Source organism: Semicossyphus pulcher, unplaced genomic scaffold, assembly GCF_022749685.1.
Source record: "Semicossyphus pulcher isolate SPU_LCO1_2020_fin unplaced genomic scaffold, fSemPul1.0.p SCAF_18, whole genome shotgun sequence".
Lineage (NCBI taxonomy): Eukaryota > Metazoa > Chordata > Actinopteri > Labriformes > Labridae > Semicossyphus > Semicossyphus pulcher.
Window position 1 is genome coordinate 5,108,090 of NW_027211691.1, and position 17,079 is coordinate 5,125,168.

Here is a 17,079-nt window from a genome sequence, read left to right on the forward strand (position 1 = left end):
AAAACAAACAATATATCCCAGCTGCTAAATTTTTCATGGAGCCCAGGGGCATGAAATTTGAAGCCGCCTATATTTCAAAATACACAGGCTTCATGCGTTGCCGGCTCCCCTCCGGCGGTGTTATCTTTGATGCAAATCATTCATGTTTTTTTTCCATCTCTGAACGTGTGACCAGACTTCCAAAACGTGCCTCCACCACGGCCCGTTTCACCTCAGTGCCTCATCCCAGGGCCGACAGAGAGGGCAAGGATGGAGAGACAGAAAGTGGAGGAAGTGTATCATTGACATCTTCACAGTTCAGCTTCTGACTCTTGTGCTGTTGCAAGAGACATTTTAGATTTAAATGCAGTTTTTAAAGCATTTTAAATCCCCCCAGAAACAGATGAGATGAAGCTGTAGATGTCAGCTGAAGTGAAGTGAGAAGAAACACAACTCTTGACTGAATTTAACCCTTATCTAAATGCTGAACAGTACGCTGCCTGCTTTCTCCCATTCACCATATGTTCCTGGGTTCGGTTCACAAGGCTGCTTTGGAATAGCAAGTGATGTCCTGCTGCGTTCGTAACACCCTGGCTTCAGCAGAGCTTCAAACAAGGTGTTGTCGGGCTGGGGCTCAAACTGCCTTTTTTTCCCTGAAACAGACATGCTGAAAAATGACTCAACTCAAGTGCAGTCACGATGATGTTTGACGTTGAAGTTGAGTAATTGACATTAATCCTGCTGTACTTATTTTTCCATCCTGATAAGCATGGACGACCCTGCAAAGGTGCACATGTTCTGCTGCTCACTGGAACGCTGCAGACTCACTGTGCTGTGTTTGTATCTTAAATGTTTCTTTTCAGCAGATTTGCTTCGTGTTTAGCTTTAGTGAGTGGCAGTAAGTTTCTCTCAGTGGTAAAGGGTTGCTTTGCAGTGCTTTGCTTTGCTGCAGTGTTAAAGAGGGACATAACCTGCAAGCAGAGTTTGGACATACTGTACTTAATATATGACACATATAACACATAATAAATACGAGTCTTTGGTGTTTGAAGGCCGATTGCGTCACAACCGCGTGTCGTAGGCTGTTCCATTTCAAAGGCTCCTTCAGATGCAGACGACAAATGCGTCCTCCTTTTCCCGGGCCAACAGGAATCTATCGGGTGCATCCTTCGTGGCCCAACTTATCCCAAGATTCATTGTGCACCAATTCAAACGAGATGGCGGACTCTCAAGCAGCCGAGGAATACACTTTTAATGTAAAAGTTGGTTTCAACTCGAATAGTTAGCGATACAAATGTTAAACATAACGAAAGGGGCCTTGAAACAAATTATCTTTAAAATATTAGGTCAAGTGGGCTGCACAGTGGTGCAGTGGTTTGCGCTGTTGCCTCACAGCATGAAGGTTCCTAGTTTGGGACCCGGTTTGGACAAAGTGGGCCTTTCTGTGTGGAGTTTGCATGTTCTCCTATTGCAACGTGGGTTCCCTCCGGGTACTCCAGCTTCCTCTCACAGTCCAAAGACATGCTCGTTAGGTTCATTGGAGACTCTAAATTGCCCTTAGGTGTGAGTGTGAGAGTGTCTGTCTCTATTTGTCAGTCTTGTGATTGACTGGTGACCAGTCCAGGGTGTAACCCCACCTCTCGCCCAATAACAGCTGGGATTGGCTCCAGCCCCGGAGGCTATGAATGACTCATCCTGACCACATCTTCAAAGGATGCAGCCAATATCATGCAAGACAGACGTCACAAAATGAAAACGACGCTAAAGAAATAATCTAAAAGATTTTTATGTAAATAAATGTCTGTTAAGTCACTTTCTATCGCTGAATGAGGTAACACAATGGTGATTGAGCCGATGGCCCACTGATGAAAGCCTTTGCATTTGCAGTATTACAGACTGGGTGTCTGTGGCGACTTTCGCGGAAAAAATCACAAGCGGCGCCCAGTTAGTGAAGCGTTTTCCATCAGCCAGCAGTGGTTGGTCTGCCAGAGAGGGTAGGCGGAGCTAAGCGGCTGCTTTTCCAGTCTCCCGCAATTACTGTTTATCCTCATATTTGGCGGCACGCCAAAGAGAACGAAACTGAGATCTTCGAGATTAACTTTAAAAACATATCAACAAGACAAGAGAGCAACATGACTGCAGAGGCATGTAGTGAATGTGATGTGACAGAAAAAGAGAACTGAATAATAATACTATATTGTTTTCTTTATTTAATTTGAAGTTAGAATGATTTTAGTTTAAGTCTTCCAAATATGACGTTTAGTTTAGTTTTAGGTTTAGTTACAGTTGCACAGAAACAGACAGTCAAAATGTCCTTCAGTGGGAAACTCTCACGTTTATACTGTGAGTACATCTCAGAGTCTGCAATCTTTCCATTTACTTAAAAAACTTTTATCAGTACTACTTCTTTTACTGAAGCCACTCACTTCTTCAGTAAAGAATGACCTTCGAAAAACAATTGCCTTCCACTTAGAGGTAGATAACTTCACATCAGTGCTTTCCAAATGTTTCACAGTGACTCGTATCTTCAGAAGGATTTTGTAATGATTGTTGAAGCCTTTCGGTCAGGCTAACCAAGCATGTTAATGATGGTGATGACATGGTGTCTAATGGCTGTGGGTAATGAACTGGAGGGGGTATCTGTGGACAATAGCAGCTGTTTAGACATCCTCACTTACCCCAGAGTTGTTGCACTAGAAGATGCTAGAAATTCAAACTGAGAAAATCTGTTTCATTGATTGAACTTTAAACCGCAGCTCGGTCGAAAGTACTGCCGAGAAATTCTTCAGAATAAGTCCGAGACCCGATTTCAGTCTTCCACTTTGACCCCACATTACAGACACTTGAGCCCACTCCTCTCATGTTATCCATAATTGAGTGAAGGGGTGTTTCTGTAATGGACAGCCCGGTGTGGGTTTCAACATTTCTTCTTTCTTTTTCGTGATGGATGTTTGGTTAATTTAATCTGCACACCAATCAGGAGGAGGCCCATCCTGTTGGTGCAGCTTTACAGTATGTGATGGAACCATCTAGAGCTGAACGGGAGGGCGGGAAACAACCTTCATGGTAGAGAAAGTTTGACAGACCCATTTCTTTTCCATGATGCCGCTGCCTTTAAGATAATATACAAGGATCACAAGCTGTGCATACTTAATGCTCAGCCTTGGAGGAGATGTATCATCTGTTGTCACCACACATCACATGGAGACATCTGGCATTATGTGTGACACAGCAGAGACTTCCTGTGGCACAGCGACAATTTGATTGACCAGCTCTGGGATTTTATTCATAAAATGGTTTGAACATCAAGTTCTTAAAGGGCCAGTTCGCTGAAATGTAGACTACAGACCTGAAGATGTTTTAGATGATCCACCGGTATATTCTCGTTGTATTTTGGCTTGCTGCCACCACGACCCGACCCCGGAAAATCGGAAGATAATGGATGGATGGATGGATGGATGGATGGATGGCACTGCACTGCATCGTGGAAACTTAAGCAAGGTTCAACCTGTTTTTTGCTGAATCCCTCTGCGATGCTTTAACCTGGTTTCTTTTGGGCTTTAACTTAAAAGCAGCACTTCTGTGTACAAGCAAATCCTCAGCTCCAAAAGCAATCACTGAGATCAAGATGCTTCTAAAGCTGTGCTTTGACATTCATACCTCACAAGTGTGTGAGATACATTTGTGGCTCATACAGGATTATGGAAGGTATATATTTTTGATGAATCAAAGAGCTGTGCTGCTGTAAAGAAACTGTCCCCGTGAGGTAAAAAGAAACCCATGATGTCACATTAACATCAGCTATAAAGGGCACTGATCCAACAGGCAAATCAAACAGGTGTCAGATGGCCGGCACACTCATATACAGTAGCTGTAAACATTGATTTCCAGGATACTGCTGTTGATTGGAGTCTTCAACAGAAGGTCAAAGCTGTTTTGTGTTGAGATTATTGACGTGTCCACTGAAGGAAAGTCAATGAGGTGCATGATGTATGTTTACGTGAGGGGTTGTTTAATCAGAAAGAGAGCCAGGCTTCTGTAAACACCATGATTCAAACTAAAAATGCAAATATCCTCACTAGTAACACATTCATTTATTTATATATTTAAATTATGGGCATTACGATTTTAAATCACCCCAATTCTCTTTGACTGAATTTCAGGGTGTAATTTCTGTTATTGCTCCATTGTGACGTGCAAAATTTCATGCATAATATGAGTTAATCAGATTTGCACAAAATGTGCTTCTCATTCTCCATGCTGGCACGTTCTGAAATTGCACTCATTGGCCAAAGGGTGTGCTGTTTGTTTGGAGATTCATTTGCGGCCTGTCCAGAGAATGCATAATTCATGGGGGACAACATGTTTGCTGTTGCCTTGTTTTTTATGTGCTAAACACTTCTATCAGGACACCTTTTATCACCTTTTATAAAACAAAACCAAGTCAATCAGTAGATGCATGGAAACAGCCCTCAAACAAGTGTGTAAATCTAGCCCTCCCTGTTTCCAGCTCAGGTATTCGTTGCTGCAGACCGTCTCTGCTTACTGTACCCTGATCCTCTGTGCGTGTCACCCTCTCTCTTTACTGTACTGTGATCCTCCATGTTTGATATCCTCTCTTCTCCTCACAGATTAGACTGCACAGACAGATTGTGTAACTCCCCGACAGCAATGCAACACATCAGGCCTCAGTATGAGGTCACAGCAACACTTTATCGTCGTGTGTTGTTGTCTGTTTTTGGAGCTCCTTAGAGAAGGCTTTCGCCCAATTACAATCCTCAAAGCCACCGTCCTCCGGGAAGGATGTTACCGTTCTACAGCTGAAGTACAAACACCTCGCTGCCATGGCAACCGCCCCCCTTTCTCCCCCTCCCTCCCTCCCACACACCCACCCACCGTCATGCACACACACACACACACACACACACACACACACACACACACTCACACACAGCAGGAAAAGGTGCAGTATTGTTCAACTCCAGGTAATATTTCGATCTCATCCTTTAGAAGGAGCTTTAAATATGGTATCATTTAATGTTACAATGCACGACAGGTGTTAGCAACAAGTGATGCTAATTCGGTTAATATAGAGCATCTTGTGACGGACCCCAGTTTTATTATCTTTAAATAGAGATAATTGAAACACTTATGAAGGTATTAGATGCATGGCCTCATTGGAGAAATAAATGTGGAGGAGGAGAGTATCCTACAAACAAATCTGTGCTCGTAACCAAAGCCTGAAATATCGTATTCCTCTGTGACACAGCGCTTCATTGTCCAGAAACGATTAAAACACACCAATGAGCCACAAAGTTGCTTCCATACACACACATTTTAAGATTCACATGGACAAGTCACTAATGAGTCAAAGGCCTAATAACCCAAAACAGAAAAAACTTCCACACAACTAATTCCTCCTTTTAGTGACCTTGTTTCAGCTGTTTTAAAGAATGAATGATGAAGCCCATTTGTGACCCATTTTTAAGGTTTCTTTCTTCACAAGGAACTTACAGGCCTGGAGTCCCACAGTCAGGCTCAGGAAGTAAGACACAGACAAATGACAAATTGTTGGTTTTGCTCATTATTTGTTGAAAGTAAGAAGAATAAAGAATGCCAGCCCTATCCTTTAATGTCCTGTCCAAGAGGAAAGAGTAAATGTGCATTAAAAAAAGCCTGTTTTGAGAGAGGTCAGGTTAGTAAGTTAAGTTGAGTTTATAACCCTCTTTCCTAAAGCAATTTTGCAACAAAGTAAAGCTCTACAAAAAAACCCTAAAAGCCTGTGTCACAACAGAAACTGTCACTGCATAATACAGCCACTTCATCAAGAGATAGCAGGTTCTGGGTACCTGTTTAGCTCAGTCGGTAGGGCAGGCGCCCCAGATACAGAGACAGAGTCCTTTTTGCATCAGCAACGGTTTGGACTCCGCAGCGCTTTGATGCATTACATCCCCTCTCTTTTCCTCATATATTTCCTCTCCCTCTTCCCTGTCCTCTCATTAAAGGCAAAAGGCCAAAAGAAAGCATCTTAAAAATAAGGATTAGGAGGTTTAGTGGCAAAACTTGCAGGGATAAAAGGCGCTACTTTAGCTAGCAAGCTAATCACTTACACGCTAGCACGGATGGAGAAGATAAGTGCAACAAGAGTTCTCCTCATTTTGTTCCACAAGGAGATGTTGAAAAGTGTAAAGCTGTCCAAGCTAGCTAGTAGTTTCAGTTGGTGTAGTCGTCGTAGTTTCAGTTTGCTAGCTTGGTCGCTTAAGGCAGTGGTTCTCAAAGTGGGGTCCGCAAAAGAATTATAATACATTTATAATAAATTATAAAATTGTGCTGTATCATTAAAAACTGCATGAGGACCATCTGCACCCATGAAACAAGCATATTGTGTCCATTACTCCCACCCATGTTACGTTAGCTTAGGACCAATGGAAACTGATACGATTGTGACACATCACGTCAATCTGTAATGAATCACTCACCTCACTCAGGTCGCAATGAACCGTTCCTGCTGCTGTCTTGCTTCTGTTGAATTTCTGGAAGCTTTTAGGATTGATTCCTTGAAAAGTATAAATTCTGTCAAGGTGCGTCCACAAGCAGTTTGAATAAAATGAGCCTCTGTTTAAAGTATATAAGTGATATCAATGTTTTTCTGTTTTACTACGAAACAGGTCTGAAGTATTTAGGTTAATATGTTTTACAATACAAATAGGTCCAATGGTGTCTAAGAATGCAAATGGTAGTAAGCATGTGCTTAATCGGTGTTATGATTATGAGGGGGATTATAAATGTTCTCCACTGTAAGGGGTCCCTGGCCCCAAAAAGTTTGACAACCCCTGGCTTAAAGGACACTTCACTCAGTTTATTTTAGATGTATTTGCACTATTGGCGCCTGTCTCATACATGACTGCATCATGAGCCTCTTTTTATGGAGCAGTTTTTATTCCTGCAAATGAAAGTCATTGGTGCAACACAAAGCTTCTTTCATTTTGGACTCGCGAGCTGTCAGCTCCCTTAATTTTGGCAAGTTCAGCTTGACACAAAGAAATAAGCCAGAATTTACAACTGATTCAATTGATTATTTTTTATTTGTCATTTAAGATGTTGCTTTGAATGGACCTTAAGAAGAGAAAAAGAAGAAACCTCATAAAGAGCAGGGAATCACTTGTTAAGTAGACTAATATGCCACCCACAATGTCCTGTATTTACAAGCGAAATGTTGTGTGAATACAATAAAAAAACCTTCAAGTGTAATAACTTAAAAAGCTTCGTGACAAATGCTCCCATTGCATTCTGTAATTTCCCTCTCCAGCTGGTGTCACGCAGGCCTGTTTGCCTGTAACAGCGGGTCGTCCACCTGAGCGTTTAGAGCTCAATGCCTCTGTGCTTCCTCAGGCTTTGATGAGCTCAGCTCAGAGTTGCATAAGGCGCAGAGCCTTGATGTTCCCAGTGCAGGGAGGAGGAGATGCCTTCTGTGCTCTGAGAAAAGACATGAAACTGCTGCTGAGTTCATGCTAATGTTTCGCACACACGGCAGCATATGGCTCACATACATGGATTAGACTGTGGGGAGACATTGGAGGGGAGCGTCTGCAGGGCTGTTTGTTGGATTTGCTGCTGGGGAAGTGATACAGAAAAAATGTAGCCACCATTTAGCTTTTTTTCTTCCTGTATAATCCTACAGCTTCATGTTAGTCCTCCAGATATTTAGAAAACCAGGGAGCATCTCTACATATAGGCTCTGTCGTGCGATAGTGTGCCAGTACAAAATAAATACCGGATTGTGGGTCTTCTCTGGTGGTTAGCTTTATTTTTCTGCTCCATCTGTTTCACTGGGAGGGTGTAAACACAGACACATTGCTACACTGGTGCTGAGGTCAGGAGTGAGTCTGTGCCTCATGATTGCACTTTATTGGTGTGAAATCACTTGTCTCTCGCACATACACTGTCTCCCTCTCCTGTCTTCTTCTCTTTCGCTTGCTCATACTCGCACACCCACACGCGCTACCAAGCAGGAACAGAAAAGAACACACACAGACGCACACGCTCACTCGTAAAGTCTTGGAGCTTGTAAATACTCTTCTCTCGCTGCCCTCCCTCTGCAGCTCGCTCCTTCCTTCTGTCTGCTCTTTGTCTCTTTGACAACCTGTTTTTTCTCTCTCCCTCCCCCCCTTCTTGACTCTCTCCATCTCTCCCGCTCCCTGCAGATGCCATACCTAGCTGCCTTCTGATCTCAAGTGGGCATGCATCCAACCAGGCAACATTGCCTGTATCCCCTCGACTAACAAGCAAAATATTCCTTTAACCTCGCAAAACTTAATCAGTCCAAACAAAGAAAGCTCCAATGGAGGCCTTTAGAAGTTAAGACGACTTGAATTTGTCTCCCTCTTTAGCCCTGATAAAGAGCAGCAGCTCCACCTGTGTAACATTACATCATACATACTAAGGCCTCTGTCAGCAGTCATACTGAAGCTGGATTTAAATGCAGCTGCAGAGTCAATAATTCATTAAGAAGAGTAATGGTGATTGCGGTGGAGATGGCCTTTCAAGATACATGTTAGTGAGACGCAGCCAACCACATGTTTTTAATTCTCCAGATGCTGTAACATTTGCAGTCAGCATAGCTCATTTTAAAGCTGTGTAACTCACACTAAACTAGCTGTCTTTATGACTGTAATTACCTTTCTTTTTTGGCTTCTGTAAGACAAATCTTAGCCTTTACAATTATCATACAAAAAGCAATTTCTTGTGCAGTGATCCACCTGAAATCCAACAGGGTTTTAAGTTGACATGGAAGATCCATCCATCCATTATCCTTTCATGCTCACATTCACACCTACAGCAATTTAGAGTCACCAATCAACCTAACGAGCATGTCTTTGGACTGGTGGAGGAAGCTGGAGTACCTTGGAGGACATGCAAACTCCACACAGAAAGGCCCACTATGTCCGAACCGGGATGGCAACCATGAAACTTCTTGCTGTGAGGCGACAGTGTTAACCACTGCACCACCGTACAGCCATGTGGAAGATCATGCAGCATACATATGTTCATATATGTGCAGTCTGTTTCTTGCATATATGTTTATGCACGTGTTTTGATTCTGACAAGCAAAGCCATCTTTTGTCTCTGTTTGTGATGTTAGTGCAGTCTTCCTTTCAGATTAGTTTTATGTCAAATGTAGCAAAAAAAAATACACCATACATTCAATATCTCCCAAAAAATGTATGACTAGCGACGCTGAAACTTGTTAAAAATCTATTTTAAATTGTGCTTCAACGATTCTTTCCTTGGATGAGAAACAAAAATCATCTTTAAAGTCACCCTTTGTTTGGATTTATGCAAGTTTACTGTCTCTGTGCTTTTCTGTTATTGCTATTATTGAAGCCTTAATTACTTATAACAACAAAAGAAATAATATAGATAAGAAAATCAAAATTATACAAATTTAAGTGATGAATAAAAGTTTTAATCACTTTGACCACCCTCCGCGTCACAGCTGCTTCCAGGTTTAAACCAGAGACCCTCTTGTCAAAAGCTCATTAACAAACACATAAACTGGGGCAATAATTCAGAGTTTATTACTTTATTTTGGTCGTTATGAACTAACAGAGAACACTTAGTCCAATTCTGTAATAGTTTTGAATTGTCTCGTTATTCCAACTATAAAAATAAGACAGCCTTGGAGCGCAGAGGAAGACAGCAGATTCAGCTTCTAGTCAAGGACGCTGCGATAAGGACGCAGGCTTCAGCTGCAGAGAGAATTAAACATGTGACACTGTGGTTATCAATCTGTGTTGACCACCAGGACAGTGGAACACAGGGATCCTTTCCTAATAGATATTACTGTAGGAGTCATTTCCATTGAAGGCTGTGTGTTTGTATTTGTATGTTAGAACTCTTTCCTAAAAGGGAATCAATCCATTCACATAGCAGCCACTGTTAGAGTAATAGAAACAGCTGTTACAATGAAAAAGGTTCAGACTTCAAGACGACTTTTTATTAACAATTTGTGTATTGAAGTTTAGTCACTCAGAATAAATTAGGTGCACACATTTCATCTCATCATAAGGCCACATCAGAATCTACTTTGACTCCAGCTGTACAAGTGTGGGGTCAAAGTTGAAACCTAAACTATAGTACACAAGCATGCAGTTTATGGCAAGAAACATTGGATTATTTTATTGGCTCTGAGAGTCTCCAGTGAGCTTTTTTTCCATTCAAAACTGGTTCATAAGTGAAAGTTTCGTTTTTTCACCGACTATTTGAAGGCGTTGATTAAACGTTTCTGTTTAGGCCAGCTTCTGTCACAAGATTCATCTCACATTCACACAAAAATTAACAGCAATTTTCAAGTCTAAAATGTTAGACTTGAAAATGTTAGCAGTGCATCACAGTCACCAACAAAAACATTATTGCGCACATGGGTGGAGTTGGATTCGACCTCTTGAGAGTTGCGTTCAAGCCAAGCGGGCTGATCACCGTGGGCCACCAAAGTCTCTCTTATGAAATGACATTTCGTCAATCAATCAACCACGTCGGCATCCAGGGATCGTTCTGCCTTCGTTGTCAGAGCATCAGTACCTGGGCATGCTCAGTCTTCTTTTTTCTTCTTCTTTGGGGAATGTTCAAAACTGCTCCCTTTACGTTGTCTCTGAACCGTCTTGTTAACATCACACAGCCCATAAATCGCCCGTATTTGATTTTTGTATGACAAAAGAAAGAAATGTTGAAATTAGGTCTTTGTGTAGACCGGATTTAACCCACCGCTGCAACATGATTTTGGAGAAATGCTGTTCATCACTTCCGTCTCTCTTTCATAGCTAAAATGAACAAATGATCAAAATGATTGAACAAAAATGTGTTTCTGACACATTTTCACAATTGTATTTTACCTGGTTGATAAATGGCTGTGATGAGGTCACCCTGTTTTCAACCAAATTTTACCATTGAAATCCCGGTTGGTGCTCACTGGGTCTGTGTTAGGGCTCTCTAGTGAGGGTTAAGGTGCGAACAAGCCTGCCTGAGCCTGTGTAGCATGTTGAAGACCTTGCGTACCAGGCATACAGGAGAGGCTCCCTCATTCAAACTCATCTGCCGCTACCTTTTCCTGCTATTGGGATTTCCCCGGTTATCCAAGTGACCTTCCACGTTAACAGAAACACGGTTTTAAAAGCACAGGCCTTCAAAGAGAAACCTCAGGACTTGTTGTCTGACTTCGGGGCGGCTCCACTCGGCCTTGGATGACTCGTTCTCTGGTCCCTCAGCTGAAGTTTGAGCAACAGGTGAAGAGAAACCTGAGAGAACCTGGGCCCACTTATTTACTGTGTGGTTTGAATAAATGTTTTATTTTAAGGACTATTCAAAGCATCATTAATGTAATAGTTATTGATTAAACATTGTGGCTAAAGGAGCCTTTAGGATGTCAAAGTAAGTGCCACAGTAACTGGGAACTGAGTAAAGTTTTGTATTGTTGCAAAGTAATACATGCAATATTAGGTTAATGCAATGCAACAAGATTGAAAAAGAGCACCATCAAAGGAAAGAAAATGGAAACAGAAACCAAATACTGGAGTGTTGTTGTTTTTTGTTACTTCCCTTTAATAGTTGTGTTGTATTGCGTTATAGTTTCATCATTATCAAGTTTACCATTCGACACAGAGGGGTGTTCCTTCTATCCGACAGAGCCGAGAGCGCGCCGGCACCCCTGTGAGAGAGCTGAACTTTATGAATAGCTCCATTCGTCCTGAAAGCAGCTTTTACAAAAACACTTAAAAAAAACGGTGTTTTCAAAGTCAGAGCTGAATGTTTGTGGCTGCACAGGGATGGAGGCGAAGACGAGCTCCCAATCTGTTTTCTCAGATCGTGGCACTCACGGTGGAAGCATCTCTGGGAGAGTTTCATCTCCCTCCACATCATCAGCTTCTAATTGGCTGTACCGTCGTGAAAACGTGTGCCCCAAAGACCAAGGCATCAAAGGCGGCATCTCCGCTGTGTTTTTCTTGCCTCGATGAAAAGCTTGAATGCATCAGCAGCAACTCGTCAGGTGATGATTCAAAGGCAATGTAGTGTTAAGATTGAAAAGGGCAGCGTCTTCCCTCAAATAAAAGCAAAGAACAACAAAGGAGAAAAAGCAGGTAACTCTTTCACAGAACACAATGATTGATGTGAGTACTTTATGGGCTGTTTGTGTCCAGTTTTGACTTCTAATTAATACTCATTGTGACACCTAAGCAGGTTTGTGTCTTGTTTGATGTTCACCTATGACCCTGTCATCTTTCAGTCTTTCAGTCTGTATGGATTATAAGTCTGATTGAAGATTTAAATGTCCCCTTTAATAGTATCTAAAGTATCCACAAACCATCGAGCAGATGGACCCACAATCCCTAGAAATTATTAATATTGGATGACAGCACACAATTAAGACATGTGTTGTTATTGTAGGATGTATACTGTCTGTGTGTTGCAGCGTCATTTATTTTGCAGTAATTTGTGCACATAAAAAGTAAGACAAAAGGATAGAGGAAGAAACCCTGCCTACCTTACCTTCTCATCTGCTATGAAACTCAACATCTAGAGATTCAGTATAAAACCAAACATACATCTGTGCACCAATCAGGATTTTGCAACATTCGAAATAAAACATGGAAAAGTTGTCGGGATGTTTAGGCATGTTTGTGGTGGATCGGCGTGTCGTGTATCAGACAAGGAGGAGTTCATGTCCTGCTGCGGACCAACATTTAGCTTTTTTAACCATGTTTAAGTGATAAAACTTAACCATACCCACTATATTGTACCTTTAAATGGTTCTCTTTGGGCGCTGGTTTAGCTAGTTGCTAGAGCAGGCGCCCCATGTACAGAGGCAACAGTCATCGACGCACTGATAGCAGGCTTTATTCCCAGTCTGCTGGTCATCCTCCTCTCTCTCTTCCCCACATTTCCTGTCTTTCTTCAGCTGTCCTATCCAATAAACTTATAAAAATTTATAAAAATATCCCTCCCTTATCCTTCGTATGCCCAACACTCTCTCATCCCCTGGTCATTAATACTGACGCTTTGTTCTGGCCCTCCTTGGCGTCTTATACAGATGCTAATGGTAGCGTGTGTTTCAAGGCTCGCTTTAGCATCTGTTTCTTCCTTTTTTAACATGTGGTTAAAGTATAATGGCTTGTTCAGTTAGGTTGAGACACAAATATAGTTGGTTTTCTTTTAGGAAACACGTCGTAACCCATCGGTGACTTTTTGTTTCACCCAGACTTGAACCATGGTGTCCCAGGTGAGAGTCCAGCATTGTTTGAACCCTCCATCGCCCCCTCCTGGTGTGTGCATGTGAAAGGGTTCATCATGCATAGGTGCAATTATATTACAAACTGAAGCAGCCACGTTTGGAGAGTGAAGAGATAAATCATATTTATTTCAATCCATTGCAGGATTATGTGAAAAAACAGCAGGTCTGTGCATAACTGCAGGAGTCTAACACAGATGTTTACAGCGGATGCATCTATATAATAAGTAATACTACCTTGGCTTAAGAGAAGAGTTAATTTGCTGCTGTCTAAAAGTTCTGAAATGTTACAGCAACGGCTTTAATTATTACCTTACCCAGTCAAAGGAGTTTATCATTGTCAAATATGGCCGTTGTGATCAATAAGAGCTCAGGCTGCGATGCTCAGAAGTGTGTGGGAGTGCCTGTAATCTCCGCTTATCTTTTGAAATCCAAACTTGTGGGAGCGCCCAGCACTCGCCTGTCCTTCGCCTCTCAGCCCTTTGCCTGTTCCTCCATTTGTCACCGCTTTATCTCCTGGCAGCTGCCCTTTCACTCTCGTCCTCGCATTCATCAATTCTTCCTCCTCCGGGCTCTTTTAAAACTCCATCACACCTCTCTCATCCGCTCTCTTTGTCTCCCTCTCACCTGGTCGGACTCCCTCTCTTATTCACTGTGACTCCTCTGCCCGCCCAAATAGCAGAGGAACAGAAAAGGCCGGCTAAGTGACTGAAAGACCCCCGAGTCCCCAGCGTCCCGGGGATTAGAGCTCATTTGCATAAATCTGCATAACCTCGTTAAGGCAGAGGGAGATGCTGTACACACTGTAGGCTGAGACACTTCAGAGCGAAACAGCCCATTAAGGATTGTGGTGATTATGGGATTATCACTCTTAACGACTGTTGGGGGACTGGTCCAGTGTGTACTCTCTCTGAAAAGTGCCACGTCGCATGACTGAATCCAGAGCATGGTGGAAGGAGCGGATCCAAGCTTCCAGTCAGGTGACCTTCAGATTATATTTGTGTGGGATTTGTTCCTGACCGTGGTTTTATTTCTGTTCAACTTATTTCAAGTAACTTACAGTAGAGATACCATGGATGCATTTTACAGTGGATTATCATTTGATAATGTTCCCAACAGATGGCCCTCAAGGCAGGACTTTTACCCATGAGTCAAAGGTTCCAGTCCCTCGTGAAACAAAAAGTCAACACTGAGTTATTAATTTAACCCACATCATGATGTTGTTCAAGTTAACATAGTGAGAGAGTGTGAAAAGTCTGACATAATAATCATCTGCTTTCAGCCTAACCACTCTGTCCCCATCACCACACATCCGCAACCTTGGAGTCATTTTCCACAGCAACCTCAGCTTTGAACAACAGGCCAATCAAATCACCAGGACTGCCTTTTTCCACCTCAAAAACATTGCTCGTCTCCGTTCATCACTCTCTTTCTCTGCTGCCGAAACCCTGATCCATGCTTTCATCACATCCAGAATCGACTACTGTAACAGCATGCTATATGGTTCATCCTCCAAAGTCCTCAATAAACTCCAATACATCCAGAACTCTGCTGCCTGCCTCCTCACTCACTCCTGCTCCTGTGAACACATCACCCCTGTCCTCCAGAACCTCCAACGGCCCCCTGTTCCTCAACGCATCCAGTTCAAAGTCCTTCTTCTCACCCACAAAGCCCTCCATAACCAGGCCCCTTCATACCTCACAGACCTGCTCCATCGCCACACTCCCTCCCGTGGCTGCCGCTCCTCTGATGCAAACCTCCTCTGAGATAACTGAACAAATATCATACACCAATCAGCCATAACATTATGACCACCTGCCTAATATTGTGTTGGTCCCCCTTTTGCCACCAAAACAGCCCTGACCAGTTGAGGCATGGACTCCACGAGACCTCTGAAGGTGTGCTGAGGTATCTGGCACCAAGCCGTGAGCCGTGAGCAGCAGATCCCTGAAGGCCTGTAATTTGCGGGGTGGGGCCTCCAGGGACCGGACTTGTTTGTCCAGCACATCCCACAGATGCTCGATTGGATTGAGATCTGGCGAATTGACCGTCTGGGAATGAGAGCGCATTGAAAAATTGTAGGATTACATCCAAAAAAAAAAGCTAAAAAATAACTTGTTGTATGTTATCATAGGAACTGTGCTAAGAGGACTCTTTGCACTCACTTTCCCCCGCTTTCTGCCCAGGTCTACTACTTGGTAAATAATTATGTTTCAATTTGTGATGCTTAAGAGTCCACTTAAGAGAGTGACATGCACTTAAACTAGTACACCAAAGTCCATTTGAAAAACAGTCCAGGAGGATTACAGCCACCTGAAACATTAAGTAAACCACCATAACTCTATGTGACAGTTTTGTGGTTACTTTAAGGCAGAAAACACCAGAGTCAACTTCTACTTTAATTGATTTTTTGCTGAAAATATTGGCTCTTCACCTCACAATGATCCAGTCTGGTTCTGTTTTTATCCGTTATCCTTTGTTGTATCCTTTATCCTGTGCTGTTGAAACTGTGTCTGATGCCTACTTCCCTCTCAACTTTCCATCGCTGGAATTTGGGGCTTTGCATCCAACATTTCTTGGTCTCTTTATCAAACAAGAAATCTGACAAGCGTGCTCATACGCACAGCTATAGGTCAGGTGTTCAGAGTTGACAAAGTGAGCAGCAATGGAACTTCTTTATAAGGCTGTTGTCAACACTCCTGTCACTTTTTGTAAATACAACTGAGTGCAACACTGTGATGGCCTGGCCTTTATAAACAGCTCTCAGACTGCCAACGGGATGTGTCGTTTGTACCTACATGCACCACGATCCTGTTGATGGAGGTTGGGAATGATGGCAAAAGATTCAGGCATCTAGAACGACGGGGACAGTGGCACCAGGAAGACAGTGTGTGGTGGCGTTCAGAAAACGGATATCTCTGGTGATTAAATCCCCAATGATGAGAGTTGTGGGCAGAAAGAGAGGATGAGGAGATGTGTGTGGGCTACCTGAATGGGACGGCGGTCGCTCCGGTCTCTCAGTCTGCAGTTAGGCCAGCGGCGCAGGCGGAGGGGTCTGTGCCGAGGGAGCTTGCCGAAACTGATTGGCCAGTGGAAGACCCCCCGAGCGTCTGATGACGGTCTCTTTAAGTATTATATGTCGGGTCCTCCTCATGGTTGAGTGATGAGCTGCCCGACCAGCGCTTGCCACAGGTGGAGGTGAGGCAGCAGAGACAGAAGGAGCCATGGTGGAGTGGAGAGCCGCCTGACTTGCGCAGGCTGCAGGTGGAGGTGATGCAGCGGTAGCAGGAGTACTTCCACGTCCCCGACCGAAGCCTCGTCCGACACAACGTGTAGCAGTTGTGCAGGGTTAGCGGTAAAGGTGGATTAGCCGACCTCTTGACCAGGTCCGTCTTTTGTCTGTTGCGCACCACCTCTGTCCAGGACAGCTTTGGAGTGGAGCTGTGAACCGGGACCAGGGTCTTCTTTCCAAGCACGACCTCCCGATCACCTGGCGGGGCCCATGTTGTGTTATCCAGCTCCAGTGCGGCAGTGATGGTGGCGGTGCTTGGAACTCCTGTCCCAGCGATGTTGGTTCCCTGTCCGCCAGCATCGAGCTCTCTCGCTGGGGCGTGCCCGCTCACATCCGCTGCTGGATCCTGCAGGTGGAGCGGCACGAGGCCGGTGTGTGTTGAAGCCAGCCAGGGAAGGTTGGAAGACCAGCTTCGAGGCTGGCGTGGAAGGTGACTGTGCTGCCAGGACGGCCGGATTTAAGGACTGCATAAAAGGAAATATGTTTTGCCTTTGCGGAAGCCACGGAGATAAATCTTTCAACCAAC

The 17,079-nt window shown here is 43.5% G+C and overlaps 1 protein-coding gene across 1 annotated transcript in view; it reads left to right on the forward strand.

Annotated features, from left to right (window-relative positions):
• The window catches only part of kcnh2b (potassium voltage-gated channel, subfamily H (eag-related), member 2b), a 281,118-nt gene that overhangs the window by 872 nt on the left and 263,167 nt on the right, over window positions 1–17,079 (forward strand). The gene's annotated exons all lie outside the window — the stretch shown is intronic.